Source organism: Parasteatoda tepidariorum, chromosome 11 (genome assembly GCF_982258835.1).
Source record: "Parasteatoda tepidariorum strain Cologne lab strain chromosome 11, Ptep-v5.0, whole genome shotgun sequence".
NCBI classification, from domain to species: Eukaryota; Metazoa; Arthropoda; class Arachnida; order Araneae; family Theridiidae; genus Parasteatoda; species Parasteatoda tepidariorum.
In genome coordinates, this window is record NC_141765.1 from 72,700,728 (window position 1) to 72,721,223 (window position 20,496).

The window sequence follows — 20,496 nt, forward strand, 5'->3', positions numbered from 1 at the left end:
AATAATTTCAATTGACGTATTTTAAATAACACAACTTAGTAATGTATCACTTTTAATGTGTTACGCATTAGATAAACTTAAGCAATTCTTAAATTTGGAATATTTTGTTTAAAAAATTGCCAGAAATTAATTGTTATTTACATAATATTCTATTAATTAATTTTATGAATAAATATAAATTGATCAATTAATTATTTACAAAAAAATATGGTTTAATATTAATAAGAATGTGCACATGATGTTTTATAAAAGTAGAAATATTTTCTTAGAATACTATATTTGAAATTTAAACTTAGGGAAACTTAGTTTGTCTCAAACCGTCTTTTCCCCCACCCTCTGGAAGGGTTTATTCCATTAACAAAACAATAATGAAGATAAGCAAATTTGTGAAGGGTCCGATTAAAAGATAAATTATTATGTGAAGGATCCGTATTTATGAAAAGATATTTTGTTAAGGATCCGTTAACGGACTCAAATTTCTTCTAAACAGACCCCTGGTATTATATACAGTATATTTCATAAGTAAGCTGCGAGTTTTATCAATTAAAGTGTTTAATTTTCCGTTGCTAGTAAGTATAAGCCAATTTTAATCTCTATTAGTAAAATATTATATTAGTTATGTTTTTAGAAATTTTTTTCTAAGTGTGTGCGCAATATATATATATATAGTCTATGCTCTTTAATAACACCTCCTCCTCCTGTTAGTGTAGCCCTTTCATCATAACCATTGCTACCTGAAGTACCGTTTGCTGTTCTATAAATGCAATGTTATTTTAATACTCATTAGAGTGTCCTTACTGAACTGTTAAAATTTTATTTAATTCCCTGAAAAATAACTCCAAATACAGGCGTTAGACATTTTTGCTCTTTTCAAACTGAAATTTTTCCAATGACAATGAATCAATCGATAACAAAAGTCTCGAGAATGTAATTCAAACCACAATTTATTTTGATCTCACCGCTCAATATACATGAAACATCTTGAATTCTCTAAACATGAAAAAAAGAGTGATAGGACCACCTATTATCAATCTAGGATATCTTGGACGAAATCTATGTCAAAAGAACTGTGAAATATCGATTGCTCACCATGATTGATGATTAGAAATGTGTATTGCACTATCATTTAGAGATAGTAGTTTCCCGCATAATCATAATGTTTCAAAATTTATTTTGAAAGGGTTCAATATATTTATCAATCATATTTTTCTTGTTTGAAAATTAAAATAAATGTTGCACAATTAAATAAAAATTCAAATTCTTCCCTAAGAAGAGCCTTCTTTCCTATTCATGTATAGTAAAAAATTTCTTTTTCCATAAGACTTGGTTACCAAAAGGTTTATGCATTTAATTATTGAAATAAATTTAATTAGTAATTCTATGTGTATAATTAGTGAAAATATATATATATATATATATGTATGATTTTAATAATAGTGTTTGTTTTCACAGGGTTCCCATGGTCATTGAAAGTCCTTAAATTTTATTTTAGAAAATTAAGGCCCTTAAAGGATACTTATTTTTGTTAGAAGGTTTTTAAAAGTTCTAAATTTCAAGCATCACTAGTTGATTAAGACAATTTTTTAGTCTTACAAAAATGTTTAAAACTAAGATTTCAGTTCTCCTTTGTCTAAAATGAGATTCTGCATTTAGGGTAGAGCATTTTAAGAGACAAGAATACAGGCAAAGGTAAGAAAACATGCCCTTGTTGTAGTTCTTTTATTAAAATATTCTTCCTTTTGCCTAGAATGAGGCCCCATGTGGAGCTTTCTGAAAGAATAGAATAGGGTGTGGGTGAGCGAGATATTGCATGCGAAAAAGAAATTGTACCTTTTTTTTGTCAGTATCGAGGTACCCACATTGATCTACCATATCGACAGAGTCCAAAAAATTCAATTCTATTGGTAGTGCATGCGTTTATAGAAAAGAAGTAACCAAAATTTTTGAACTACAGTTCGTAAAGGAAGCAATTATTTCTAAAAAATTTGACGAATTAAATGTGTATGATATTTTAAAGTGTAATAAGTAGCTGCAAATTTTTTAAAAGCAGAAATATTTTTAAAATGCCCAACTGTACTGAAAAATAAACAGTTCCATAATAAATACAATTTTATCAGTACTTGCAATATAATGAAATTTTTTTTAAAAAGGTAGATAACTGTTACTGTGGGTATATGTATATTTGATAATAAATAATTATTATATTATTGTTACGTCTTTTAAAAAAGTACTTAATTTTTTTCAACAGAAAAGTTTCTAAAACTCATTAAGTTTGGCTTTGATAAAAGAGTGGGAACCCTGTTTCAGTATTATAAACATTTAGATGTTAAAATTAATTTTACTTTGTGGATATGCTCCTATATACATTGGAACAGCATTAAATACTCGCAGCTACTAATACCCACTAATTCCCTGATATCCCCATTAATTGTTTTTATCTTAAATAAAAAGGTAAAATTTGGAAAATTAGTTTTTAATATGTAATAGTTTGAATTTATGCTAATATATTAGGATGAGTAAAAAGTCATAGCGTTTCTAAATAAAGGTTAAAGGTCAATCAATCATGTATGTTCTCTTATGTTCAAATACCTTTTGCCATCCTTCGGTGAGCTTCATAATTCCTGGTTCATTGAAAGACCTGTCTTTATTTGCTAAAACTGAACAAAGTGCTGATTTACAGCCTCATCTTAATTTAAGGTTATTCCACTCAAGGAGTTTTGATCAAATCAAAACTAGTGGAAGTCTGACAGCCCAATGTCTAGTGAGTATGCTGGGTGGAACAATACATCCCACCCAAGCTCCTATATTTTTTGACGGGTCACAAAAGACGTGAGTTGGTCTCGCGTTGTTGTGAAGGAATACTACTCCTTTATGTTTGACTAGTTCCGGACATTTCTGGATGATAGCTATGTTCAAACTGCTCAATTGTCTACAGTACATATCGGAAACTATTACACCGTTTTTTTCTTGCAGCTCATAAAAAACACTACAAATTCCACCAAATTGAGAGCATAACATTCTTTTAATGAAGTTCTGCTGTTGAATTCATTGAGGATGATTTATCACTTCCAGACAAAAACAGTTTGCACGCCATATTGTAAACAATCTACTTCTAACCACCAGTTATCACTCTCTTCAAAAAATGATATTTTCTTCACGTTTCATGAACCTATCACTGATCTTTATTTGAGTCACCAATTAAACTTCTTTGAGTTCATGATGAATCCAAATATCGAGCTTGCTTGCGTATTCCAGTTTCCTTAGATTGACACAAAAACTTTTTTGATGAATCTTCAATATCTGTGCAATCTCTTGTGTCGTGTAATGTGGGCTTGACTGAACCAATGTCTTTAATATGTCATCAATCTTGGTAAACCTTCCTGATTGAAGAAAATCTTTCAAATCAAAATCATCAGCATGGAATTTCCTGAACCAATTTTGGCCTTGACGTTCTTGTAGAGCATTGTTGCTGTAAACTTTATGAATTTCTCACAAGTTTGAAGCACGTTTTTCCCCTTTTTGAAACAAATCAGAAAAATAGGGTAAAAATGAACAGTTAGATCATAATGATATAGCAGCAAATATATCAAATGCTTTAATAATTTCAGAAACTGCATTATTGTAATCTGTTGCCAAAAAAAAAGAAATGCAATGATTTTTTACTCAACCCAATATATATATATATATATATATATATATATATATATATATATATATATATATATATATATATATATATATATATATATATATATATATATATATGACGTAATTGTATTTCTTAGTGAAAAATTCTATCATTAAAAAGATATCGTGTCTGATGAATTTAAAAAACTATGCTCCTAGAACCAAAAAGTTTCTGATAAACAGAGGAAAATTAGAAATAGTTTTGTATTTGTTTCCCTAATATAGAATTCATATAGAAATAAAAAAATTATTGCTACCTGAAATGTATTTTGTAAAAGCTATTGCTGAAAATTTATTTTTTACATTACTCTTTTTAAAAAAATATCTCTTCATTTCAGACACATAATTCTTACAACTTATATTTCTCATTAATAGGAATATTAAAATTATAATGTTTTGATTTTTATCTGTAAAATGGGTGTTTTTTATAAAAACCAATTTTAATTTTGTTCTTATCTTTTTCTCCAAAATGTATAAATTTTTTTTTATTTAATATATGTGAATATTTTTTTTCTTTACTGTTTAATGGGAATTGAAATAAATTCAAAATCATTTTTTTTCATTTAATTTTTAGTGATTATAATTTTCTTACATCTGTTAAATACTTAGATATTTTTGCTGTAATGAGCAGTTTTTTAATTAAGGTTACATATTTTTGATTGTACCAGTTAGTTATTAGCTGTATTTATTTCTTACTGAGTTCAGGAATTATAATGAGATTTTTATTTACTTGATTAAAATTAGTTACAGTTTTAACTTCTTGATGCTGAACAATATCAATTAAGAACAAATAATTTTTCAAAACTGAATCTTAAAAATGTTTATCGTTTCTATTCTCTAAAATTTATGCTAATTATTATTATTTTTTTTTTAGCAAAAAATTATTTTGAAAACGTAAAGGTTTTTAAGGAGTAGCTGGTGTTCATGGTTATGTATCCTATTTTTTTAAAAATTTTAAACCTATTGATTTCAAATTTTTATCTAGTTTTTTTCTCATAAAAATGTTTTAAATCACTTAATTTGTATTTAAAATAAAGCTTTTCATTGACTTCCAAGTGTTTATCTTATTTAAAATATTACAATGTTTTTTTTAAGTAAGGGCTGCTTTGCTGTGTAAACAAATAGGTGACACGCGCGCGTACGTGACGTGCTTGTGTCTTGTTCCAGAATTCCTTAATAACAACTGTGCTCAGCGACATGGAATTTTGCTACTCTATGACAGCGACACTGAGTGATTTTCATCTTTTCTGATATTTCAAACATCATTTTGACTTCATTCACTACAATGATGACAAATACGAAAAAACCAATGTGACCTCTAGGTTAACAGAGCCGGCGATAAGTTTTCATGAAGAGGGTATTCTAAATCTAGTTGTAAGGTATGGTAAGTGTTTAAACAAACTTGGCAAATATGCTGAAAAAAAAAGAGATACGTAAATAGAATCTGAAAACAAATTTGCTTCTTGAAAATTTTCTTTCATTTCGTTTTTATTTCCTAGTGGAATTTAATTAAAAAACTACCCTCATAGTTTTTTGATGTCTCACCTACTCAAATGTTAAAACAAAAAAAATGAATCCTTTATGGCCCTTAATGAAATTTGAACACCTAAATACAGACACTTCACATTCCCTTTTTTGTTTTTACAACTCTATAGATAATTTTTTTAAAGTAAAATTAATTATTTTTGTTTAAATGAATGACAAAAACATGTTTAAGACAGTTGGACCAGAGGAGTATGGTCATATTCTAGCAATAAAGGAATTAGATAATAAGCAGTGTATAGCATTTGCAACAGTTAAATACATTTCGATGATATGGCTAGTAATATTTTTATGTTTTGTTTTTATATTTGTCCATTTGTTTTTATATGGTCCATGAGCGCCAAAAATCTAAATTTTTAATATCCTATTTTTTGGGCAAATAATTCAATGCCATGATAAAAAAAAAAAAATTATGGCTTATGAAAATAATTATGATTAGAGAAAAATTAAGTAGCTGTCTATAAAAATTATTATGGATAAAGAAAAAGAACAAAAAAATCTTAGTTTATTATCATCTCTTTTATCAACTTGTATATTTATATATTTTTTATCAGTTGCCAATATAATACTGAAATTCCTGCTACTTTATATTATTGATTTTACCAGGCAAAGATGTGATAAAAACGAAAATTAATAATAACAATAATAAAAAAAAAAAAAAAAAAAAAAAATGCCACAAAGAAAAAATATATCAGAATCTTTGATTATAGAAAATAATGATATATAAATAAAAAGACTTATTAATAGCTACTAAAAAAAGAATTAAAACAAAGCTAAACTGAAGAACTCATTTTTCTATATTGTATTTTTAGGATAAAGTGACAATAAAAAGAAATCATCAGAAGTTCTCTTAAAATTGCAGTGCCATTAAAAAGAAATTGAAAAATACTGTTTTTAATTGTTAAAACTAAACTTTAAGCAGATGATCTTATTACTGTATTTTCAGAAAAAAAAATTGACTATAAAGACTATCAGAAACACTCCTAAAAAGTGAGTCATAATAAAAACAGTTTATATATATACAATCATTCTATATTAATTTAAAACAAAACTAATGCTGAAAATCTTAGTTCGTCATATTTTTACATATTTCGGAAAAAAGGATTTTCTTTTACAGAAACCGTCTGCATTTAATCCAAATCTACTTAATATTCATTATTCCTGCTCTTGTTTTATTTTTCTAATATATATCAAAGATTGTATAAGTTTAATTCAAAGAAACTAAAAAGGCACAAATCAAAAAACCATTAAATACAATCCTCTCAATTTCTCCTTTTCTTTATTTTCCCATTATCTTACGTTTATAAAGACAAAAGAATTTCCGAACCCCTGAAATTTACTGGTATTATACAGTGGATTTTGAGCACTTAATTGATCTTTTGAAAAAAAAAAAATGAAGCAAGTGTTTTTGCATAAATTTCCAAAAATTCTGGTTATTTGAAGTTTTAGGTTAGTCAGGATTTTACTGTATTACAAAATATATGTAGCTGCTTTTTTAAAAATTTCATTGTTATAAATTAGAAGAAAAAATAAATTTCCTGCTTCATTTTGTGACTAAATCCATTTTTACGAAATACAACATTGAAATTGGTTACTTACACATAATTTGTTTTTGATATATATATATATATATATATATAAAAAAAAACCGAGACAGACAAAAGTTTTTTTAATGGGAACAAAACATTAATCAATATTTTATTAATTAAATTTAAACTCAGTTAAGTCACACTTGACAATTTATAAATGCAACTACATTCCTATCATAAAATGCAAGGCATTTAAGTATTATGAAAATTTCAATTTTGCATTTTCTATACTCCTTTCAACTAACTTTATAAAATTATACATATTGTTAAAATAAATGTACTAGAACCTTTTATAATGAAAAAATATTTATTGAAAAAAATTCATGCTTAACATAGGTAAAAGTTTCAATCACATCATCAAACAAAAGAGTCTGCTTTATTGATTTTAAGGCAAAATTACTAAGCCTTTCTTTTAAAATTATTAATCTCCAAAATAATCTGACTAATTTAGGTTATAAAAAGGATCTTGTCAGATCAACAGTTTGTTATTGATAATACAAGTCTAAAAATTGGTGTTTATAATAAGTAATTTTCAAACATGTATTCGATAATTTATAAAATCATTAAATACAATAACTTAACTTTATAAATGTGGTCCCATATACATACCTGTTAACTTTAAAAATTTTATATCTGTATTTAAAGCGGTAGTAAAATTTATGCTTTCTATATATTCCTTGCATTTATATAAACTTAATTTATAATCTTTTTGATTAACCACAATTTTTTAAAAAAAATAAGCATATAAATTAATATGTAATGCTGTTGTGATAGTCCGCATAAGCTTGTTCAAAATACAGCGTATGTTTCAGCCTGAAATTGTAATTTAAATTCCATTTTACTACCACTGGGAAAAATCATCCTTGAAAGGATTAAATGTTGGCAGGTATGCATATAGTTAGACCTAATCTGAAACAAGCTAATTAGGTACAGCATCTTTAGTAAAGTATTTTTATAATGGAATGAGTATAAGATTGAACCTAGTTGCTTTGCACCTTCTCTCGACAAATTTTTTTCCCCAAGTAGCTTGCTAATTAAAGGGTTTAACAGTTACACTAGAACATTTATTTCAAAATTGTTAAATTATCTTTGATATTTTTAAAATCGGAAGCAGATTTTTTTTTAAAAATCTTAATGAAGAATTTTGTCAAATTTATACAGTAATTTTCAAATAAACCTTGTCCTGAGAAATGCTAATTTTTTCTAAAGTTATAAATAGGTATGTTATAAATAAATTGAACAGCTTATACATTATGAAAATTTTCAGAGTGTTATGATAAATATCAATTGATTGCAATAAGTTTAAATGTCACTTGCATCATAACGCAAAATACTGCTAAAATTATTTTAAAAATAAACAAAATTTAAATCCATGAATTGTAAAATAAAATAAGTTAAAACTAATAGCTTATTATGTTCTTGGTTATTTCAGAACTTCTATTATAAATTATATTTATATCGTTTATATATATCAGAATCTTCAATATAATTGATAAATTATAAGATACATAAAGTTTTAAGTTGTCTCACGGAAATGTTCAATGTTTCATTAATTATGTTAAAAGTTATTGAAATTGCAAAGTTGGCTAAATAAAATTATTGAAATGCTTGATCAAAGCATAGTACTAGAATAAAATGTTAAAAAAAACACACAAAAAAGAAAACAAAAGCTTTATAAAAATGGAAGCAAGGAAAAAAATACAATATGAAATTATTACTTCTAATGCAAATAAACTGCAATAGATTAAGAATTACTAAACAATTTAATATAAATTTCATAGATAAAATGATTTAAATTACTAGAAGTACTCATTTATTACAGGTTTTAAAAAGTACATAAAATGAAATCAAGATACATTGATTATGCAATAAATAACTGCAACAAGACTGCTAAAATACAGTTTCAGAAAAATGAAAAATTTTAGTTAATTTAACGCTTTAGTAACCTTGTTTAGTCATTCTATGTTAGGCATATTTAAAACTTTATTTGAATTTCAAACATCAAATATTTTTCCTATTGAATAAAAGAAAACAAGTTATGTATTTATTTTTACAGAAACATTCAGTTAAAATATCCATTTTTTTATAAGAAAAGTAACCCTTATAACGCAATTTTTTTTTTCTATATGCTCATCAGTTTAAAAAATATCCCTTTTAAAAAACTTAAGGACAATTTAGAAAACTTATAGATCAATTCACCTAATGCTCTCTTTTGTACTCTTTGGAACTTGGAATGCAAAAAAATTTACTTCATTTAATGAAGTGGTATATCAAATAAAAAAAATGTGTAAAACAAATTATTAGAATGTTGTTGACTTTTGTAACAGTTCAACAAAAATAATTTCAGAACTTTTAAAACTTCTGTTATACTTACAGTATTTTAAAATAAGTTTTTTTAAATGATTTTTACGAAACTGAACAATTACAACTCCTGAAAAATAAATTATACAAAATTATTCCTAGACAAATTTTTTAAAATTAAAACAGTATCGACATTGCACACGAATTTCATGTTATAAAATCTGAGATATACAGTACCAGACATGTAGAAGACAATCTTCATGCCACAAGTTTTAAATTAATAGTACAATGTGTACACAGTAATAAGGATTTTCTACACAACAGAGCTTAAAAAGAATCATACATAAGATATATGAAATCGAACATTTATAAACATTACGATATTAACAGGAAGCAAGTAATGTTTGTATAAGTACAAGATTTTGATTGGTTAGCATAATTTTAATTATATTTCTTGCAAGCAAAAAGATTATTCTTAGCGTAATGTTGGGTTTAAAATTAGAGGCATTATTTAAAAACAAACATTGAATCTTTAGAAAGATTCAAGAAATGAAAACAAAACTTTTTTAGTCATTCAAATTTCAAGGCGCAAAATATATATTATCTTTCATACAAAAAAAAAGCTGCCACCATAAAAGTGACTGAAATGAAAGTAATTCAAACATCTTTATTTTTTTTAATTGGGTGTTCTTTTTATACATGTTTTGTTTCAACAATTCGTATCAGTTTGTTTTAATAATTCAGGGAGCATTTAGTTTTTATTAGGGATATAGAGGATTCCTACATTCATGCATGCAATTTTGCTGCATTTTAGAGACTCCGGATTTCAGGCTTTATCTTTCGCCTTTTGAAATCAATCCAAAAACCTGACTTATTTTTTGCTGATCACAAAGACAAACTAAACATTAGTTAATATTTCCTCAATAACAAAAATAAATTTTGTTTTAGTTCTCGATAATTTCTTTGCTGATGTAATGCCATAGTTTACATTAAAACCAACAGCATTCTCTCTCTGGTCTACTTGTAGAACAGTACCAAAATCCTTGAACTTAACTTGAGGATTGTTCACTAATTTACTAATTACATATGGTTCCAGTGCTTCATCAATTCAAATTTTTTTTTCTCTCCATTTAATTCAATAAAGAATTAATTACGGTTTTATAATCTTGGGAGTTCATATCTGAGAGACTGTTCTCCAATTGTATAAAGTATTTAGGTTTTATATTGTAATCTTATTTCGCTGGATTTGTTCTTACTCTAGTTATTGATAAAATTTCAATAATTTCTAAAGACAGGATTTCAGATAAGTAAGATTTTAGGTTTTGTTTTTACTTTTTTTAAACATTTATAGCAAATGCAGTAAGGAATCTTATGTGATTCAGATTTGTCATTTCTAAAATATTTAATTAATCTCTTTATCATCTGATTTAAAAATAACTAAAATTAACTATAAATGTATCTCAGATTTGTTAAATAATATTGAATATAAGGATCTTCGGACAAAAATGCTTAGCTACAATACTCACTATATTTTAATTTCAAAATTATTGAAACTATTTTTTTATCATTTGATTAAAGAAGTATTAAACAATATTAAAATTTTTTATAAAAGTATAATAGGGGTACAGTCACTTAATTTACATTAGTAATTAGAATTTATTTCGATTTTTTTTAGTTTACTTTATTCTCTACACATCTTTATTAATTCGGCATGATTAATTAATCTTATGAGTATTTTTTTTAACATATATTTTATAAATTTTTTTTTATTTAAATATTTAAAAAAAAACATTCCCAATATTTTTTTTAAATGAAGTGTAACTAATTGTAATTTAAAATTATTTTTTTTACATAATTGAATAAAGTAGTTATTATTTTAAAGAATAGAATAAGCAATAGCATATTGAATAAATTTATAACTATGCATTTAAGTTTTAATGGTGGCTAAAAAATTTCAGAACAGTTTTCAGCTAGAAACAACTTATTTTATCATGATTATTTAAACATGCTTTTACTTCTTTTTCTTTTTTTACAAAAAATTGCTTCTAAGTATTTCTTTTAGTGCTTTAAAAATGCTTTTTTTTTTTAAAAATTTTTTTAGCTATATATATACTCCATATGTGGCTTATACCAAGATTCAAATTAATACAATTTTGTGTCGAATTCTAAAAGTTTCACATTGGTTGACCTAGCTGTTAAAAGTCAGAAATGATTAATTCATTGCATTATCTATCACCAAGTATTGATATTTGTTGTTTTTAATATTAAACCACAGCATTGAGTTTCTGTAAAATATTATTAAGAAAACATTTTCTTATTTCTAAGAAGAAAAATGATGTAGAAATATTATTTATATTTTATATGCTTGGTAAAAACATGATGCATAGGATACAATTCATAAGATTTAACTTTTTCTATAAAGTTTCAAAGTGAATTATATATTTTTTTCAATTATAATTCAATTTAATTTATTTTCAATACTGATTCAATTTCAAATAAATTTAACAATAATTCAATTCAGGACTACCATTGTAACCTTTTCTAATATTTCAGTTCTCTTTTTTAACATTCATTATTTTTAAAATAAAAATCTGAAAAAGGTAAGATTTTTTGATGAAAGATTAATTCCAAATTTAGTTAAAGCATAATTTTAATGAGAAAAATTATAACCACTTAATCAATAAACTTTTAATTAAAGTTTTTATAATGATTATATTTTTGAATATAATTTTTTATAGTTTTAGCTATTTGCCCTTTGATACCGGTTATTGTACTGCATACCACAAAATAAATAATTGCATTTTATAGCATGCCAAAAGTAAATTATTAAGTAGATATGTAAAAAAGATCTTCAAGCAATTCAAATATGAAGAATATGTTGAATATTGTTTCTTTTTATTTAAAAAACTCATTTTTAAAAAATGTCAAGAACACAAAGTTCTTAACAAAAATTTTACAATGCTGAAATATTTTTATATGAAAACATGGCAGAATAAATTAGCTGATACAACAATATGCTTTCACATAGGCAGGGTTGATTGTGAGCCCAAGTCAAAATTCCGGAAAATTTCTTAAGTAAAAAAAAAAAAAAAGTTGAAATCGAATAACTAGAAAAAAAATTTAAACAAGGTTTTTTCTTTTTTCTCAATATTTCTTAGTTTACTTAAAATATATTTAAAATTTTTTACATACCTATGAAAGACCAGGAGAAGTAATTGAAATTTACAAATATGTCTTTCTTTCTTGAGTTTATGATTGTAACTATTTACTGATAAGAAATAAATATTAATTTTGAATATAAGCTTATAAAGCATCTGGCTCTCCCTTAAAAAATAAAATAAACTGTGTTTTGAAGTTCCACCTTTGAAAATTTGATTTCTGGAAACTTTTGTGATCAATGATTTTTTGAAATGTTTGAACCTTCGACCTCCGGATCACGGTTAGCGAAAAACCCGGAAATCCGGATTTTTTCCGGAGCACAATCAGTCCTGCATAGGTGCAATGAATATATTAAAAATGGTTATTGGTTAATGCTTTATACTTACAGCTGTGCTCTTAAAATTTAGATGTTTTTTAAAATGCCACTTAACTGAATGCCCTAACTGTTTGCAAATCACACTGGTTTTTCTATATGTTATTTAAGGAAAAACAGATACACAAGGAGAAGATTTCTATACTATAATACAGTGTTTAGAGGGTTAATGTGTTCTTTCACTAAGCTCTTCTTTTTATCCTACCATTCCTAGTTGGGTATAAAAACTAAAAAAATGCCATGGCATGCTTAACATAATAAAAATATATGAATCACAGCATAAATTTGTAGAGTCTTTAAAGATCAGACCCACCTCCCAAATTATGGTTGAAGACTATAAAGAAGCATATTACTTCCTTTGACTGACTGAGCATTTGCAATGCAAAAAGATGTCCTTTTCACTATTTGTTTTTTCCTGCTGTAAAACTAGATTTCTTTGACATTACTTTATGAGAAAAACCTGTATATACAAACTCACTTTTTTTGTTTTGACAAAAAACGGTTGATCAATCGAATAGAATTAAAAAAAAAAACAAAAAAAAAAAAACATAAAAATATATATAAACCTAAAAATAATCAGCATCAAAAGCGCATTTAATTTGTAATTAAATTATTTATCTAAAATAAGCTCATTAGGCAATGATTAATGCATATATGATGGCTAGTAGATGAATTAAAAATAATAGCAATTATTAAAAGTAAAAAAAAAGTTAAATAAATTAAAGATTTTAAGAAATTTTAATAATAAATAACTTCAATAATTACAAAGAAAATGTAAACAATATATTTTTTTAAAGAAAAAATAGTAATTTTATTAACTTAATTATCAAGCACAAATTTACTTGAAAATGTTATTTGGAAATTGGTGTTGATATTTTTTTTTTTTCATTTTATGAACATTGCATACATTTATTAATATTAAAATTATAATTCATTTGCTAGGTAGCTAAACATTTTAGAGTAAAAAATGAGAAAAAAAAAATCTTACTTATTCTAATCTTTGTTGTATGATTTTTTTTTTTTATCAGTATGCTGGAAAATAATTTAAAACAATCTCCTTTTGCTAATTTTATAGAAACAAAAATGTTCAACACAAAAGTGTAATAAAAGTCTAATAAAATTAATAAACCTTATACCATGCATATATATATATATATATATATATATATATATATATATATATATATATATATATATATATATATATATAACTAAATTAGCTACACTTTTATGTAAGGGAATTGAAAAGACAAGTCTATTTTTAGAAATGAATATTCAATTTGCATTAGCATAATAAAAAATAGACAATCAGAAATAATCAAAGTTTGTAATAACTAATGAAACGAACTAAACTAAACTTTTTTCTAAACATAAAATTAATATAAAATTATAGCTTTGAAAAATAATTACATAAACCCTTAATGACATAAAACATCACTGCTAACTAGTTATTTCACTTGTATTAACAACCATAAGTTATAAACATATTTTTATCCATTACAAAATATATATTAATACATTGTTAAGCATTCATAAAATTTTATTGATTAAAGAATCACAATACAAAAATAAATTACACAATAAAATTGATTAAGAAGTGTATGATAAATTCTATCAATTCATTTTCTCTCTAAAAATCCATAGATACTGGATTTGCTTTTAATAGTCAAATACAAACATAATTGAGTAAGCTGTAATAAAAAAAATTATATAATAAAATAATGCATTTATCGCTTGAAAAAACTTGATTTAATTTTTAATTTAAGCAAATAAGCTTTCAAATGAATTTTTAAATGTGAATGTTTTTGAATTGTGAATTTTGTATAGTATAAAAATTTTATTTTAAACTTGATATTGAGACTAAAGTATTGGAAGTTATTCATGACTTATACATACATTACGACTAAAAAATGCAGTTCTTGCACATTACGCATATTTGATGCACATATTATATTAAATAATGAAAATAAATAAAACTGCATCATAAAACTTCTAAGATTACAAACTTAATCATCATTTTCACTCATCAACATATAAACATTTTGAAAAATAAATACATCAATTTATATAAATGTAATATCAAAAAAATTCCTCAATCATTTTTTGCACGTCTTATTTCAGCCATGTTAGCATTTTTCTTCGATTTTTTTATTTTTCTTCGTTCTTCTGCTTCAATATGTTTAGCTAATCTCCATGACAAAATTGTGCTGGCAAGGAAGAAAGGTGATAGTCCAAGCAGAACATAGTAAATAAACTCCCAGGGATTTTCGGCAGCCCATTTCATAATTTCATCTACCCATTCTTTCCAACTTGACATAGTGGCAGATATCTACAAAAGATATAAAATTATTTTAAAAATTGTTTTGGCAACAAATTAGAATTTAATTTACATATATAACTGTATTTTTTCAAAATATTATAGAACAAACTCAAATATATAACAAAACTGAGACACAGTTCTACAATTTTAAACTTATTAGAATTATTTTATAAGTCGTTATAAAAAACCAAAACCAATGTTATGTGCAACAAAGCAGTAATCTACACTGGCAGATTTATATATATATATATATATATAAGCTTTACCCTGACCCGCAGGGTAAAGCTTATATTCATATATATATCAGGGATTAAAATTATTGAAGGTCCACTTGTCTAGGACCACTAAAATTTGATATAGACCACCACCATAAAATAATTATTACTGTTTCTCTGCACCAGCAATCAATGTGAAGGAATAGCATGCTTTTTTTCAGTTTTGGTTTGTGCTATTGTCATAAAATAGCATATTTCATCTTAACTCAGCAAACTTCTTTGTAATGTAATTTTTCATTTAAACTAGTAACTTCTAAAAAATACAAGTAAAAAAGTCTAAAAAAATGTGTAAAAAGACCAGTAAAAATGCGAGCCGCAAGTTATTTCCTTTAGTTACTAGTTCTGTTAATCAGTGAAAAATTTTTATTAATTTTGACTCCTATATGCATATATAATCAGAAAGTTTCTTAAAGAAATTTTTCCCAGTTATAGAAGTTTATGCTTTAATTAATTTGTCTTAAAATCAAAAATTAAAAAAAAAAAAAAAATTTTATTACCCATCAAGCACCAAGATAAATCATAGGCATTGGTGAAAAAGCTTAATTTTTAAAAATATCTAATTTTATTATTACTTGTTAAAATCTTTCCCAATGATCATTCAAGTTGGTAGCAATATATTATTCTTATATTTCTTAGAAAAATTTACGGTTATAAACCTAATATTGTTATCTAAATGTAAAGTGTAAATACTTTAAAAAATAAAAAATATATTTTACAAACCCTGTTTTAAAGTCAGTTTAAGAATGTTTTAGTTTTACTGAAACAGTTACAATTGTTACAGGGATCTCCCAGGTCTTATAAAATTATAATAGTGGTAGAATTTTTTTTTAAAAAACTAAGAAGAATTTCCTTCTTTAAAAAACCACTTGCAGCACACCTTTCTAAATTGGTACAATTGCTTGATGCTTGTTCAATCCAAAAACATGAAAATACAGAATTGAGAACGCACTGACTGTAGAGAAGCATGCCTGAATAGTGCTGCTGGAGGTCGGTTTAACTATGCAAATCAAAGCTTCAGACACTTACGTTAACTGGAATATTATTTTCTATTTCACTCAAATGATGAATAGGACACAGAGCATAAGGATCATGATGATATCAAAACCACTCTTAAACTCAGAATGACAATCACAGTGAAGACACATATTAGCATAAAACAATAAGTAGGTAACTAAAACAAAAGTATACTATACTGCCGTCCTTAGCATAAAAGGAGAATATCAAAAAACAGAAACTTTCGATATAACATTTTGGAAATGTTGATTGCGCATCTGCTGATTACTGTAGGAATTAATGTTTTTAAATTTTTTATTCACTATTTAATTATTATTTATTAGTTTAACAGGTTGCTACAGCAAAATTATTTAATACATATAATTTGACATTCAACTGAAATATGCTCTTTCTGCTGCCTAGCAAAAGTTATAAGATGTCAATTGGCAAAAGGTCGTATCTTAACAACATTACCAGACATAAATAATTCTTGTAATTAATATCCATTAATGGCATGAAATTGTAAAAAATACATTACCAACGTAATTTAAACTCGGAAAAGACATTGTTAAATACTGGCATTAATTGCAAAATAAGTATTATTAGATAAATAACAATATGAGCATTTGTGTTAAACGATAGCCCTCATTTATATGCAGCATGAAATTTAATAATGAATAACAAAGAGATTTAATAGTTAATTACAATATCAACATTCAAGAATTTACACCCAAAATTGCAATAGATTTTTTTCAAAGAGGTTGTCTAGGTTCTTGAGAATAATTTTTTATTAGCAGAAATTCCATTGGTTTTTCATGGCTTCCAGGACCTAGTAGATGGCATTCTTGGATACTTAGGAGTTTATAAAATTTAGCTTGATGAACTCATCAGTCCTTTATTCCAAGTTTAGAATAATTTTCTCATAAAAAAAAGTGTTTTAAGTATATGGCTTTAATGGGAAATTAAAAACAAAAATTTTGCAAAAAGGAATGATTTTATGTAGTTCAGAGAGTTGACTTAATTTTTCTTGTTCTATTTTAAGCATAAATATCTAAAAAAAAAACATAATATGTGAGCTTCAATCATTTTAATTTATGAATGATATATTTCTAAAAATCTCACCTTGAAGGAGTTCATGATTATTTTCAGATAAAAAGTATATAAGTTTCATGTTCTAGTGATCATCCCCCCCCCTTTTTTTTTTACCTCACTTCTTCTCCTTTCTGTTTTAAAGCGAGACATAGTTTCTAATACTGTTTAGTTTTGTTTTTTTGAGTAAATAATAACAAACGGTTAGTCTAAAGAGTCTTTATTTTCTTTCATAATTTATTTTTAATCACAAAAAAAGCAACTTGTAATTGAAAGATAAGATTTGCCCAAATAAATGCTTGAAATCCAAAATATTTACCATACAAAATAGATAAATAATAATGAAAAAAAAAAATAAACAACTGAAAGGAATGCAGTCAAACAAAAGCTTCCCACCATCTAACCACCCTTGGGCAAACCTTTTCATGCTTTCTTTGAAACATTTACAAGTTAAAAATTCCCTTGGCACTTAAGCATTGTAGTCTGGGAGAACAGATACCAATACCAGAATATCCACAAAATAAATGTACAATAAAACATTAATAGAACAATAAAATAAAACAAATCTCAGTGAAGTGACAAAAGAGATAAAGGAATTAAGACAGTCACAGCATGAAACATCTGGAAAATAATTAGGGACCAATTAAGACTGTGAAGTATGAATCATGTAGAAAATAGACAGACAGAAAACAGACAAAATATATGCAAAAATAAAAAACATTGTCATTTTTCAAATGAATATAGTAAGTTGAATAAAATGAAAAGTCATCGAAATAAAAATATCCCAATTCTGTAAAATGCATATTTCATTACCTTATATAAAATGTATTGTATATGAGTGAAAATTTTAAAAATAATCAACGCTAAGCTTCACTTGTATTCAATAACAAAACAATTACAAAAGTAATAATCTTTGTACGGACACCTATAGTAAAATTGTTTTAAAGCGTCTAAAATAAAATCAGTAAAGAATTAAGTAATATACAAACAAGAATAATATAACAATATAAAAACCTTAAAAATATGTAGTAGTTACAAAATGTACATAATTGTTTAACCGCTTAAAAATACAATTTTTCTTAAAAAAAGAAAAAAAAACTGTCCCAACTTATTATCTTATCATAACTTTTAAATTTTTGTTTACAATCTTTTGTAATAACAACATCCGTTAGAGTCTATTCGAATTGATAATAGCTTTAGATTAACGGAATGAAAAGCCTGTTCTTTTAAGATGGCAACGTTAAAGGGGTTACACACTTCAATAGATAGCGTCAAAAGATAAAAGGAACCCCTTAAAAGGAAGTGAAGATCCTATTTTTTCGGTGGCAGCAAATAAGTAGTTTTAGAGTTTACCTCATTTTGTCGTTTATCTTACTATTAGCGTAAAAGAGTTATATTTTTATTAATTATTTTATAGTAAGTGTTTAGTTATAACTGTTCTGAAATAGAATAAAACAATATAATAATATATAAAGATAAATATAAATTTTATTTTTACTTTTAAAACTAAGTAAACTGTTTACTTAATTTAGAAACATGTTTTAGCATGTAGAGCTGCCATCTGGTGATAGAATTAGTAAATCCTTACAGAAACAGAATATCAAAATATAATAAAATAAAAATGGAAAAGGAGCATATTAAAAATAATAATTATAATATTAATAATAATTCAGAGGGGATGTTATCTTCTACCATTTAAAAATGAGTAGTTTAGGAATTTGTACATTTAAAACATAGCTTGTCAACATAAATTTACCTGAGATTTCCACGAATTATAAAAAAATAAAATCAACTTATAAAGGTTAAAAAACAATTGCTAATATATTCGGAAGAGCAAATATTTCTGATTTTTGTGAAACAAGAAAGACTTGAATAAAGTGAAACTTTTACAATTTAAATATACATGTTGCTTTTTTTTTTGGTATTAAAATTCAAGACGAGGATCATTTTTACAAAATGGTTTATATTGAATAACAATATCTTAATGTTCGCTTACCTTTAAAAGTATTTAATTACGAAATACTATGCTTACGATTTTACTATGTTTAAAAGTTTATTTATTCCTTTTTATTTATTTAATCTTTTTCATATAAAATGAAATATTTAAATCATATTGAACTAATCGTATGATCATTATAGGTATTTTAATTTTCAATATAATTTGTCCTTTTCTACAGAAGAACGGAATTATTTCTTTTTCTACGACAACGAATTTCTTTCATCTCATAAAAATAAAAAAACAACATCCAAAGCCGTTTTTATGTTTATGGGGGCCCTGTCATTATCTGGGGGCCCTTTATGAGTAAATTTAGAGAAAAAAAATTAATTTTGAATAATTTTTAAAAATATTTTTCTTTTAAGAGTAAAAAAACATATAAATTAATTATTAAAGCTTATATACATTATTTTTATCAAAAATTTAAGGTAACAATACTTTTCGCGCTTTTTGAGAGGGGAATCTTCTATCACATCATCAAAATCAATTTCCTGTAAGACATCATGTTCAATGCTCATAATTGACAAATTACTCAATCTCTCTTGAGTAATACTGTTTCTTAACTCATTTTTTTATTAATTTTAGTCTGGAGAATGAAAGTTCACTACTACAATTAGTTATCATGAGTGACAAAAAATTCGAAGTGAAATGTCAATGTTTGCAAATGTATCTTCGAGATTATTGTTTCTCACTATTTTATACATGTCATTCATACCTAATTGTCCTAACCTATTCTCCTGGGCCAAATAATGCTTGAATTTTGTAATATTTAAATTTTGAATATGTGTTTATATTATTTGCAATTTTAAATGATTTTTTTGCAAACCTTCTTTTCGATTTTTTTTTTTTTTACATTACATTTTGCTTTGTAGCTCAAAATCTGTAAGACTTAGAAACATCAAATTATGAAGGTGTGTCGAAAATATGCAAGGAGTTAGAAAGAATACAAGAAAATACAATTTGATTATAAGTTTTTTTTAATAATCGCCGTTGAAAAACTGACTCAAAAATGATTAACTACTTAGCCTTGAAATTTTAAAACCTATCCAGAAGACAAGGAAACTCCTGGATCAGTACCCAGAGGTATTGAATTGTTATGAGAACTTGGAGGAGTTTATGACCCCGACAAATTTAACATGCACCAGTCACCATTTTATACATGGGTATTATTC

The 20,496-nt window shown here is 25.2% G+C and overlaps 1 long non-coding RNA gene across 1 annotated transcript; it reads right to left on the bottom strand.

Annotated features, from left to right (window-relative positions):
* Positions 1-14,173: 14,173 nt before the first annotated feature.
* On the bottom strand, positions 14,174-18,570 carry LOC147801830 (uncharacterized). Its single transcript, XR_015430437.1, has 2 exons — positions 18,343-18,570; positions 14,174-14,980 (listed from the first exon to the last, which is right to left on the bottom strand). It is a non-coding gene; the product is annotated as an uncharacterized LOC147801830 (long non-coding RNA).
* Positions 18,571-20,496: the final 1,926 nt, after the last annotated feature.